The sequence below is a fragment of the Lutra lutra genome, chromosome 9 (genome assembly GCF_902655055.1).
Source record: "Lutra lutra chromosome 9, mLutLut1.2, whole genome shotgun sequence".
NCBI classification, from domain to species: Eukaryota; Metazoa; Chordata; class Mammalia; order Carnivora; family Mustelidae; genus Lutra; species Lutra lutra.
The window spans coordinates 96,496,110-96,509,336 of NC_062286.1; the positions used below are offsets into that span (position 1 = coordinate 96,496,110).

At 38.7% G+C, this 13,227-nt stretch overlaps 1 long non-coding RNA gene across 1 annotated transcript in view; it reads right to left on the minus strand.

Moving 5' to 3' along the window:
• Positions 1–1,252: 1,252 nt before the first annotated feature.
• Positions 1,253–13,227, minus strand: part of LOC125108195 (uncharacterized) — a 45,497-nt gene continuing 33,522 nt past the window's right edge. The window contains exons 2-3 of the long non-coding RNA XR_007129838.1: positions 3,348–3,445; positions 1,253–1,410 (exon numbers count right to left, since the gene is read on the minus strand). This is a non-coding gene — a long non-coding RNA (uncharacterized LOC125108195). The remainder of the gene's footprint in view (positions 1,411–3,347; positions 3,446–13,227) is intronic.

The following is a 13,227-nucleotide window of genomic DNA, read 5'->3' on the forward strand; positions in this document are numbered from 1 at the left end:
ATTGTTTTTGCACCACATCCAGTGCTCCATGCAATCCATGCCCTCCCAATACCCACCACTTGGTTCCCCCAACCTCCCACCCCCCACCCCTTAAGTAACATGCTCTATACACATTGTGAAAACTTCAGACATTGCAGAAGGTAAAAATAATTTAAAATAAAATCAACCCTCACCCTAAAGGTAACCGCTGCTAACACTAACTTCGGTTTCCCTCCAGATTAGGAAAAGAAAGCAGCAAAATATACATAGCCCTATACATGATTTATAAAAATAAAAAGTACAATAATAAATAAAAATTAAAAATAATTTTTAAAAAGTATAACATCAATACTCTCCTACATCTTACTCTTTTATTTTTTTAGATTTTATTTATTTGACAGAGAGAGACACAGTGAGAGAGGGAACACAAACAGGGGCAGTGGGAGAGGGAGAAGCAGGCTTCCCACCGAGCACGGAGCACGATGTGGGGTTCGATCCCAGGACCCTGGGACCATGACCTGAGCCAAAGGCAGACGCTTAATGCCTGAGCCATTGAGGGGCCCCTACATCTTACTCTTTTCACTTAATTATCCACCTTGGAGAGTTTGCCATACTATGGCATATGGATCTACTTCACTCTTTTTTAGAGGGTCGGTTTATGGATGCCACCTAACTGAGCTGTCCAAACTCTCATGAGACATTTGAAAGAATCACACAAATTTTATGCAAGAGACAGCCACTTCATACCTCAATTTCCTCATCTTCAAGGTGAGAAAAACAATGGTCCTTAAGGGAGTGGGTACATGGGCAGCCCCTAAAAGTGTATCTGATACATTGTAAGCCACTATTGTTATTATTTTTATTACTATTACTATTAGTTTTAGCTATGAGTATCAGTGTGATTTGTTATTAGAAACTTTTTAGATCAACATAAGCCATTGTTGTCAGTGTAGTTTCTAGTTGGAAACTTTTTAGGCAAGTCTCAAAGACATCACTACTAAAAGTAGACCCATAAGAGAGACACCATATGTTTTTGAGTCACACCCTTCAAAAACACCTAGCAAGACCAAAATGTCTGTGCCCCATGGTAGTGCCAGAATTACATTTCCAAAAACACAAGATTCCCCAAAGGAAGCCACAGTTTGAATACTGGCCTATAAAACAGCAGACAACAACATCAAGAGACAAGTTCCTGAGGAGAAATACAGAAGAATACCGTAGCCAATTGACAATGCAAGGAAAATCGTGGTGGGCAGAATGTAATTACCTGCGCTGGAACTCAGCCAGGGTGTCTGTTTGCCCAGCAGAAGGAAATTAGACCAGATGTTTGGAGAAAGGGTTTAGTTTGGGCCAACATTTCCCAAGATAATCTTTCCATCAGTAGTAAGGTCATTATATCCAGGCATGAAGGAGAGCCAGAGAAGTTTAGACCTTAAAAGAAGGAAAAGAAAAGAGAGAGAGGGAGAGAGAGATGAGTTAGTTCTGTCCCTTTTTCCACAAAGGAGAGATTAACTTTCCCAAGTAACAAAGCCAGATCATGGAAGAACCAGGGTTAGCCGAAAAGTCTCTTCACACCCAAACCAAAGTTTTTTCTATTACATTACACTGCCTTATTTATAGAGCCCTAGGATTGCCATTAGTACTCAAAAATAAGGCAAGATACATGTGAATTGAGGAATGATTAAAAGTTTTCAAATCAAGTCTTGTAAATAATATTATAAACACTTAAAAGTCCCAGGGATTAGAACATTTTGCTGTTCTTGTAGGGGAGGCCTAGAACCCCATAATTTAACCTTCTCTTAGAAGTCCTTTCCTGGGGTTCTAGGCCTCCTTCATTCCTTGCTCCCCCTTCAACCTCAGCAACGTTGCCTCTGCAATATTTTATATGTTGGATAGTTATATATACAATGTATTGATATAAGGTTCCACTGCTGAAACAGAAAATTTTCGTGTCATTGTTTTTGGCCCAAGATCCCAATGCTATGTATTTCTTAAAATTTCATTTGGAGATTTGAATGATCCAAGAAATGCCACAGACATCTAAGTAAGTTGAGCTTTAACAGAGGGGCTTTTCCCCTACATCATTTTTTTTCATTATCATAATGACTCAACATTTCCAAAAAGCCATTTGCGGGGCATCTGCATGATTTATTTAGAGCCAGCCCATAAGGAGAGAGAAGCCAAAAGTTGACGGGCTTTTCCTGTGAGCATACAGAACTTACCCTCACAGTGCCGTTGGCTTTGTAGCTGTTAAAAGTATGCTTTGGTACCTTTTTTTTTTTTGGTCATTTTTGTATAGTTTGACAAAGGAGAAGAGAGAAAAATTCTTGAGATCACAACAATGTGACTATATTTAACACCACTGAAATGTATATGTTAAAATGGTAAAGATAGTTTTGTGTTATGTGTGGGTTTTGTTTTTTTTTTTTTTTACCTTTATGGTAAAAAAAAGAAAAAAAAATTTTTTAATTTAATGTAAAAGTGTGCCATTCCCCAGCTTTTCCTCCTTCCTGTCAGTTGGAATGCAGATGTGATGGCTGGTGCCCCAGCAGCCATCTCACGCCATGTCATAGCAGCTGCATTCTGAAGATGGTGAAGTAACTGTGTGTGGAGCAACTGTGTTGCTACTGTATAAGTAACAACAAGATTCTGTGTAAAGAAACCTAGTCCCTGACCCTGAGGGCACATGTCAACCCTTCCTGACCTACTTTTGGATCTCTTTTACATAAGAGAGAAATGAATTTTAATTATGTGTCATTTCTAAAAGCATGCCAAAAATAAATAAATAAAGATTGCCAAAGGAAGTATAAGTATTTGCATCACACGGGCCAAATATATCAAGAGAGTGAGGTTGTATTCCCAAGTCATTTTTATCTCATTTATTTTATTCAAAAGTTCTAACAGGGCTAGGATACAGAACAGTGCTTCTTAAAGCCTGGTTCCCTGGTTAACAACATCAGCATCGCTGGGAATTGTTACAAATGCCCCCAGATCTCCTGACTTAAGACATGCTAGGTGCTGGGCCTGGGAATCTGTATTTTAGCCATCCATCCCCAGAATTCTGATGCCCAAGAAAGTAAGAGAACCATTCATACAAAGGTAACAGAGTAGTCCTGTGTAGAGTCTTAGGGCTGGGGGGCAGAGGAGAGTCTATTGTCAAGAGTTACAATTCCTTCTTTACCACGTAATAGCTCAGTAGCACTAGAAAAGTGACCTTGCCTCTTCAAGTCTTAATTTTCCCAATGGTAAGATAAAGAATAATTAACGTTACCAATATCCTGCGGTTGTTGAGAAGACCCAGTAGGATAATCCTGCATAAAGCTCTTCATTGCCAAATGTTTACTACTAAATGCAGAATCAGTACTTACATTGTATTTGTGTTTCATGCTGTTTGAAGCCTCATGACTTGACAGAAAAACAAGCAGGATAAACAGGTTGGAGAACCACAAAGGAACCTTGGAGAATTCTTGGGAGAAAAGGAATTAATAGAATTGAAGTAGTGCTGAAATCACTTGTCAAGAAAAGACAACAAATTAAGAAAACAACAACAATATTAAAATAATAGATAACATTTGTTAAACACTTACCACATGCCAGACACTGTTCTAACCACTTGTTGCATGTTGAACTCATTAAATCCTCCTGGCAACCTTCTGAGGTATGTGCAGTAATTATGCTTGTTTTACAGACAAGGAAACAGATACAGAGAGGCCAGGAGATGATCCCGACATCACACAGCCAGTGAGAGGGAAAGCTGGATTCTATCACCGGAACTTGGCTCTGGACCCATGTTCTTAACATTCCTAGGTATATTTTTGCTTCTGTTCAGGAGTATCACAAATGGAGTGATGGTCTCTTAACCCAGGTTGGACCGAAGGGGCAATTCAGCCTCCCCCATCCATTTTTATTGAGCATTTACAATATGTGAGTGTCCTGGTTTGGAGCCTCCCAGAAGCATCCCAAGGCAAGAATTTGAATGTAGTTTCTTTGGGGTTGCAGGGAACCCCTACAGAGAAAGCAGGAGTGATCCAGGGAATGAGAAGCTACCTGCAAAGCTGGCTATCAAGGTTGACAACTGGAGGTCCATCCCACAAAAGCTGCTCCGCAAAACCCACTCTTGGAATTATCCTACTCAAAAGGCAAGAGCTGGGACATTTAAGTCTCAGCTCCTGGGAGATCCTGAATGAGGGCTGCCTTGGGAGTATTAATTCCCTGCCACATCCAGCTTCTTACCAGGCTGTCCAAAGTGGAGTCTCCTTTCAAGAATTTAAAAAAATAAAATAAAAAATAAAAATAAAAGTTCTAAGCTAAATTTGTTCCTTCCTAAAAGCAACATTATCGAGGTCAGTAATTTTCACCCTTGAGTGTGCCTCAGAATTCTCAGGGGTCCTTAAAACACAGACTGCTGGCCCTATCTCCAGAGTCTGGGATTGAACAGATCTGGGCAGGGCCCAATAATTTGCATTTCTAACAAATTTCAGCAGATGCTGATACTGCTTGTTGCAACCACATTGGGAGGCCATCTGGTGTCCCAGCTAGGAGGGATTGCCGCAGTCTCCTAAAGAAGCCACTATACAGATTGTGTGTGTGTGTGTGTGTGTGTGTGTGTCTGTGTGTGTACAACAGAAATATTTGAAAAAGAAATAATCAATCATTCAAAAGCATACTTTGATCCAGGAACTTCAAACTAAATAGTAAAAATAGGCATCCCCCTATAGCTGATCCCTCCCTCTCAAAGGTCTATCTTAGCCAGACATACACAGGTCACGGAGACCTCTCTTTTTCTGCATCCTCAAGACATACAGTAACTGCCTTGGCTTTAATAGATGTCTCTTACAGAACCTGGAATCATACAATGTCTAAGTAAAAAAACATGTTTGCATTTCAAAACTACACCCTTGTTTGTTTTCTTTTTTAAAAGTGAAATTATAAACTGTTTGTTCACTTGCAAAGAGTCATCAAGAACTCATTCCTCTGTTAGGTGATCCTGAATGCCCTACATTTCTGAGAAACCAGCCCCTGGAGCCATGGTTTATAGAGACTCTGCTAAGATTACAGGGGACTTACACAGGATAATAATCTATATTTTGATGAAAGTTGAAATTATCAAAAAACCATCTTATGGTTTGCTGAATACTATGCAGAGAAACCATCTTAAGTTACCAACTTCCAGAATCAACAATGTATCACTTTACTAATCCAAAAAAGCAAGTCGAGTTTTGGTAATTTAATAAGGGCACTGAGAGATGCTCCTGGTGAGTTTACTTTCCTGGCACTGGGATGAGGCTTGATTAATGACTAATTGTCTCTCATACAGCTCTGCCGTTTCACTTTGGAAATCAGCCAAAGACTGAATTAAGAAATCGTCATTCCTAAGTAAAAGGTTACAATACAAAGCATTTTTATTTCATCACTTGAATATTTTGAAATAATTGCTAAATATTTGAGACCAATTAGAAAAGTTCTCTTGCCTCTATATTATTTTTCTGCATTACTACGAGAAATTAGATTTCATAAATTGCTGGTTATTAAAAATCTAATATCAGCAATAAATATACTGAAGAGGTAGAGAAATATTTCATTCCAGTCTTCATACTTTCTTATGGTTTATTAGAAGGCCCCTGAGAACCAGCTCGCAGTTAAAAACACTGAATGATGTTCTTTCCTTAAGTAGATAGGGTTAGTTTTGTAATTACAATAACTTTAATTATTTCACTTCATATGGTTATTAGAAATATTGTGGCACATTTTCCTTATGCCCTAAAGATTAATTATTTTTTATTTAAACAAAATTACATCGTTCTTAACTAAAAGCTATGCTATTTTTAAATTTATTCCTTAAATCTTTATTTTAAAGGTGGAAAAATCGTAGTGGTTTGATAATTTGATTAACTTTTGAATCACTGTTCTTCAAAGCCAAATATAAGAGGTTTTTTTCCAAGTGAAAGTTTTTGATCTGTGTTCAATCAGTGCTGTAACTTTATGAAACTACTCATATAGATAACAGATTTCCTTTTTGCCAGATAAACTCAAGAGTCCTGGATATTATTTGGTATCTGATTTTCCTAAGATGTCTATAAAAATGAAACACTCCTTTTCTGAAAAGAGTTGGTTGCCCCCATGTCCTTGCTTATTTTATAGAGAAATAGATTTTGTTTCAAAACAATAAATCTAAGTAGCTATGTGAACAAAAGAAATTCACAGCCACCCTATACATGGATATGATCCAGACTGACTGAATGAACAATGTGATACAATAAAAAATATTGTTAACTCTCCAGAAAGTTGCCCGCAAATTGTTATCCCATACTAGTGTCTATTTCATCTCCTTTAGTGCTAGTTTTCTATTATTGTCAGAAGCTTTCATGACAATGTCCGGGTTCTCTTTGAAACTTGGTGTTCGATGTGTGTCAAGTTACTCCTGGATTCCCTGCGGAAAACTGAAAGCTAAGCATGAAAGAACAAGAAAATCCTTCTTAGATGGAAATTTTACAATGGACATGCATGTTTTTATCCTAGCTTTATAAGAAGCAAGGTTGCTTCCTTATAATTCTTCTGCATAAATATCACCAAGGAAATTCCTACACACTTGCTACCTGTCCTTATAAAACAATTTTGTCTTTTTTTTTTTAAGGATTTTATTAATTCACTTGACAGACAGAGATCACAAGTAGGCAGAGAGGCAGGCAGAGAGAGAGGGAAGCAGGCTCCCCGCTGAGCAGAGAGCCCGATTCGGGGCTCAATCCCAGGACCCTGAGATCATGACCTGAGCCGAAGGCAGCGGCTTAACTCACTGAGCAACCCAGGTGCCCCAAAACAATTTTGACTTTAAAAAAACTAAAAACTGTGTGATGCTCCTGATCCTCTCACCACTTGCTTTGGAAGACAAAAGAAAGTGGATATGTGTGAAAACATTATACCTAGAACAACTTCTGATCCACAATCACAGAACAAATCAGGAATACAAACTTGGTATGTTCAAACTATGATTAATTTTTTTTAATTTTATTTTTTATAAACATATATTTTTATCCCCAGGGGTACAGGTCTGAGAATAGCCAGGTTTACACACTTCACAGTACTCACCATAGCACATACCCTCCCCAATATTCATAACCCCAGCCCCCCCTCCCAAGCCCCCTCCCCGCATCAACCCTCAGTTTGTTTTGTGAGATTAAGAGTCACTTATGGTTTGTCTCCCTCCCAATCCCATCTTGTTTCATTTACTCTTCTCCTACCCCCTTAACCCCCCATGTTGCATCTCCTCTCCCTCATATCAGGGAGATCATATGATAGTTGTCTTTCTCCGATTGACTTATTTCGCTAAGCATGATAACCTCTAGTTCCATCCACGTCGTCGCAAATGGCAAGATTTCATTTCTTTTGATGGCTGCATAGTATTCCATTGTGTATATATACCATATCTTCTTTATCCATTCGTCTGTAGATGGACATCTAGGTTCTTTCCATAGTTTGGCTATTGTAGACATTGCTGCTATAAACATTCGGGTACACGTGCCCCTTCAGATCACTACGTTTGTATCTTTAGGGTAAATACCCAGCAGTGCAATTGCTGGGTCATAGGGTAGTTCTATTTTCAACATTTTGAGGAACTTCCATGCTGTTTTCCAGAATGGTTGCACCAGCTTGCATTCCCACCAACAGTGTAGGAGGGTTCCCCTTTCTCCGCATCCTCGCCAGCATCTGTCATTTCCTGACTTTTTCATTTTAGCCATTCTGACTGGTGTGAGGTGATATCTCATGGTGGTTTTGATTTGTATTTCCCTGATGCCAAGTGATATGGAGCACTTTTTCATGTGTCTGTTGGCCATCTGGATGTCTTCTTTGCAGAAATGTCTGTTCATGTCCTCTGCCCATTTCTCGATTGGATTATTTGTTCTTTGGGAGTTGGGTTTGCTAAGTTCTTTAGAGATTTTGGACACTAGCCCTTTATCTGATATGTCATTTGCAAATATCTTCTCCCATTCTGTCAGTTGTCTTTTGGTTTTGTTCACTGTTTCCTTTGCTGTGCAAAAGCTTTTGATCTTGATAAAATCCCAAAAGTTCATTTTTGCCCTTGCTTCCCTTGCCTTTGGTGATGTTCCTAGGAAGATGTTGCTGCGGCTGAGGTCGAAGAGGTTGCTGCCTGTGTTCTCCTCAAGGATTTTAACGGATTCCTTTCTCACATTGAGGTCCTTCATCCATTTTGAGTCTATTTTCGTGTGTGGTGTAAGGAAATGATCCAATTTCATTTTTCTGCATGTGGCTGTCCAATTTTCCCAACACCATTTATTGAAGAGGCTGTCTTTTTTCCAGTGGACATTCTTTCCTGCTTTGTCGAAGATGAGTTGACCATAGAGTTGAGGGTCCATTTCTGGGCTCTCTATTCTGTTCCATTGATCTATGTGTCTGTTTTTGTGCCAGTACCATGCTGTCTTGATGATGACAGCTTTGTAATAGAGCTTGAAGTCCGGAATTGTGATGCCACCAACTTTGGCTTTCTTTTTCAATATTCCTTTGGCTATTCGAGGTCTTTTCTGGTTCCATATAAATTCTAGGATTATTTGTTCCATTTCTTTGAAAAAAATGGATGGTACTTTGATAGGAATTGTATTAAATGTGTAGATTGCTTTAGGTAGCATAGACATTTTCACAATATTTATTCTTCCAATCCAGAAGCATGGAACATTTTTCCATTTCTTTGTGTCTTCCTCAATTTCTTTCATGAGTACTTTATAGTTTTCTGAGTATAGATTCTTAGTCTCTTTGGTTAGGTTTACTCCTAGGTATCTTATAGTTTTGGGTGCAATTGTAAATGGAATGGACTCCTTAATTTCTCTTTCTTCTGTCTTGTTGTTGGTGTAGAGAAATGCAACTGATTTCTGTGCATTGATTTTATATCCTGACACTTTACTGAATTCCTGTACAAGTTCTAGCAGTTTTGGAGTGGAGTCTTTTGGGTTTTCCACATATAGTATCATATCATCTGCGAAGAGTGATAGTTTGACTTCTTCTTTGCCGATATGGATGCCTTTAATTTCCTTTTGTTGTCTGATTGCTGAGGCTAGGACTTCTAGTACTATGTTGAATAGCAGTGGTGATAACGGACATCCCTGCCGTGTTCCTGACCTTAGCAGAAAAGGTTTCAGTTTTTCTCCATTGAGAATGATATTTGCGGTGGGTTTTTCATAGATGGCTTTGATAATATTGAGATATGTGCCCTCTATCCCTACACTTTGAAGAGTTTTGATCAGGAAGGGATGCTGTACTTTGTCAAGTGCTTTTTAGGCATCTATGGAGAGTATCATATGGTTCTTGTTCTTTCTTTTATTAATGTGCTGTATCACATTGATTGATTTGCAGATGTTGAACCAACCTTGACTCACTGCCTCATTAATAGCTTTTTTGATTTCAACTTGTTAGATTTTAGTTCTTTTATTTCTCCAGAAAGGGCTTTTATATCTCCCGAGAGGGTTTCTCTAATATCTTCCATGCCTTTTTCGAGCCCGGCTAGAACCTTGAGAATCGTCATTCTGAACTCTAGATCTGACACATTACCAATGTCTGTATTGATTAGGTCCCTAGCCTTTGGTACTGCCTCTTGGTCTTTTTTTTGTGGTGAATTTTTCCGCCTTGTCATTTTGTCCAGATAAGAGTGTATGAAGGAGCAAGTAAAATACTAGAAGGGTGGCAACGACCCCAGGAAAATATGCTTTAACCAAATCAGAAGAGATCCCAAATCGTGAGGGGGGAGAAAGTGGATAAAAAGAGGTTCAGAAAGAAAAAAAAAAAAAAAGAAACAGTTAAAAGAAGAAAATGAATAAAGAAAAAATATAAAAAGGAAAAAATATATTAGATAAACTAGTTAAAAAACGTTCAAAAAGAAAAGGGTAAAAGTTTTAAAAATTTAGCAGAAGAAGAGAAAAAAATTGATAAAGAAAAAAACATTAAATTAACTGCAAGGCTAAAGAATCATGGGGAGAAAGCCATGAGTTCTGTGCTTTGCTTTCTCCTCCTCTGGAATTCCGCTGCTCTCCTTGGTATTGATACTGCACTCCTTGGTAGGTGAACTTAGTCCTGGCTGGGTTTCTTGTTGTACATTCTGTGGATTTGGATGAATTTATAATGACATGTATCTGTTATTATAGTGTCATACAGAGTGGTTTCACTCTCCTAAAATAGCCTCTGTGCTTTGCCTATGCTTTTTTTTTTTTTTTTTAAGAATTATTCTAGGGACACCTGGGGAACTCAGTCAGTTAAGCGCTGACTCTTGGTTTTGGCTCAGGTCATGGTCTCAAGGACGGATCCCCTTGTCAGGCTCTATGCTCAACGAGGAGATTGAGATGTTCTACCTCTTCTTCTCCCTTCACCCTTGCCCCCACTTTCTCACTTTCTCCCTCTCTCTCTCTCTCAAATAAATAAAACTTGAAGAAGAAGAGGAGGAAGAGAAGAAGAAGGAGGAGGAGGAAGAGGAGGAGGAGGAGGAGAAGAAGAAGGAGAAGAAGAAGAAGAAGGAAGAAGAAGAAGAAGGAGAAGGAGAAGGAGAAGGAGAAGAAGAAGAAGAAGAAGAAGAAGGAGAAGGAGAAGGAGAAAGAAGGAGGAGGAGGAGGAGAAGAAGAAGGAGAAGAAGGAGGAGGAGGAGGAAAAGAAGAAGAAGAAGGAAAAGAAGGAGAAGAATTATTATTACTCTGGGCACCTGGGTGGCTCAATTGTTTAAGTGGCTGCCGTGGCTGCCTTTGGCTCAGTTCATGATCCTATAGTCTCGGCATCAAGCCCTACATCAGGCTCCCTGCTCAGTAGAGGGTCTGCTTCTCCCTCTGCCCTTCACCCTGCTCATGCTCACTCTCTCTCACTCTCAATCTCTCTCAAATAAATAATAGTTTTTTAAAAAAGAATTATTCTTCTCCTACAATGAAAAAAACTTGTTTTCCTTGATCCAGGGATCACCCTTCTGCCTTTCTGTTCCTCCTGAACCTTGGAGAACATACATGGACAATCATAGAATTTCTAAGTGTTTTCATTCAACCATTTCCCCCAATCTAGAACCAATTTAGATGTTCATTTTAATGGGACACATTTTTGCATGATATGTCCAAAAATATGTCCAGCCTTGCTCAATACCTTCAATAAAAGGGATCTCACCTCTTCCCAAAACTCACAGAGTGACCCAGGACTTCCCGTATCTTGAACAGCCCATTTTATGTTAGCTAATTTAGGAAACTGAATCCAATTTTGCTGTGCCTGGAACCCCCAGGTTATTTCCAGGCCCACTGCTATTCAGTTGCAATGCCTTCTCAAACTTGTCCTCCTGAACACTGAAACCTACATAAGAGATTTTATGCCAAGCCCCACTAAATGCCATTTTGTTTTGTTCTGCTTTAGCCAACATGTTGAGCCTTTGGTCCAGGTTTCTACTGGTAAATTTGATCTGATGCCACCTGTGTCTTCATCCACCTTGATGATGAAAGTGTTAAACCCATCAAATCAAAACCATAGTGAGATCCCACTTCTTACCCATCAGAGAGAGGAGAAAAAGATTTACATTTTCAGAGCAGATTCAGATATGTATATCGTTGACACTGTTGGTAGAATTACAACTAGGTAAAGACTTTTGGAAGGTATTTTAGTTGTAGCTGCCAAAGGCTAAGGCTTTTGCTCCAATAATTTCATTTCTAGGAATCTGTCCTAGAAAACTACTGACATACCTGCAAAATCATATATACAAGGGTGTTCACTGCAGTATTATCTACAACAGCAAGTATTAGGAAACAGCATAAGGGCGTTGTTAAATAAATGTTTACACATTCATAATAAATACTAATAATATATACTTGGTCAGATCTTACTACATGCCAGACATTGTTCTAAGGCTTTCCTTGCAATTTTCTCGCAGGTAGGCATTGTTGACATCCTCATTTCACAGATGAGGTCCTTGAGGCACAGAGAGGTTAAATTATTTGCTCACAGTTGTATTATTAGTCTGTGGGAAAGCTGGGACTCAAAGTCAGGCTCCAACCTATGTACTTTTCACAACCACACTTTTCTGCCTCTCTGCGGATTAGAATACATGGAAGTCCTTAAGAAGAATGAGACAGACACCTATGAGCTGATGTAGAAGGAGTTCCAAGACTCATGACTTGAACTAAGAGGCTCCAAGGTACATTATTATATAAAAAAGCATGAACAATATATAGAAAGCTCTATTCCACTTGCATTGGGGAAAGATGGATGTAAATGGAACTGGAAAAGAAGTGAAGAATCTTGATGTTGGGGTGCCTGGGTGGCTCAGTGGTTAAGCCTCTGCCTTCAGCTCAGGTCATGATCTCAGGGTCCTGGGATCGAGCCCCACATTGGGCTCTCTTCTCAGCAGGGATCCTGCTTCCCCCTCCCCCTCTGCCTGCTTCTCTGACTACTTGTGATCTCTCTCTGTCAAATAAATAAATAAAATCTTTAAAAAAAAAAGAAAGACAAGAAAAAGAATCTTGATGTTTTCTCTGACATTGCCTACAAAATATTTTCTAATGAAAATATATTTATGTTTGACTAACATCAAAGCCAATACTAATAAAGAGGGAAAGTTGTTATACCAGATAGGAGGATAAGAGTAGTGTGACCTTGTGACATTTTGCTAGAGGTTTTCACCTTGACAGTGGATTAAGCCTGAAGTATGAAGATTAATTCTATGCATCAGTCTTTTTCATCTCTAAACAGATTTAATGAATCATAATTTACATATGGCAGAATTCACCAATTTTAAGTGCCCATTTTGATGAATACTGACAAATAAATATATATGCCATGTACCCACTACACACCATGATACAGAAAACTCCCATCATACCATAATGTTCTCTGTGCTTTTGGCAATCACCTGCTCCACCCTCAACTCCAGCAACAAGCCATCTGTATTCTAGTGCTCTATATTTACCCTTTCTAGATTTTCTTAAAAGTTGAATCGTACCACATATATTCATCTGTGCCTGCTGTCTTACTTCTTTCACTGAATACACTGGTTTTAATATCCATCGATTTTGTTGCTTATATCAGTAGTTTATTCTTTTATATTGCTGAGTAGCTTTCCATTTTAAGGATATACCAACAAACGGTTTTAGAAAACTGGATATCCACATGCTAAAGAAGGAAATTGATCCCTTACCTTAAACCATATTCAAAATCACCTCAAAATGGAGTAAAGACTTAAACACAAGACCTGAGACTGTATAACTCTTAGGAGAAAATACAGGAAAA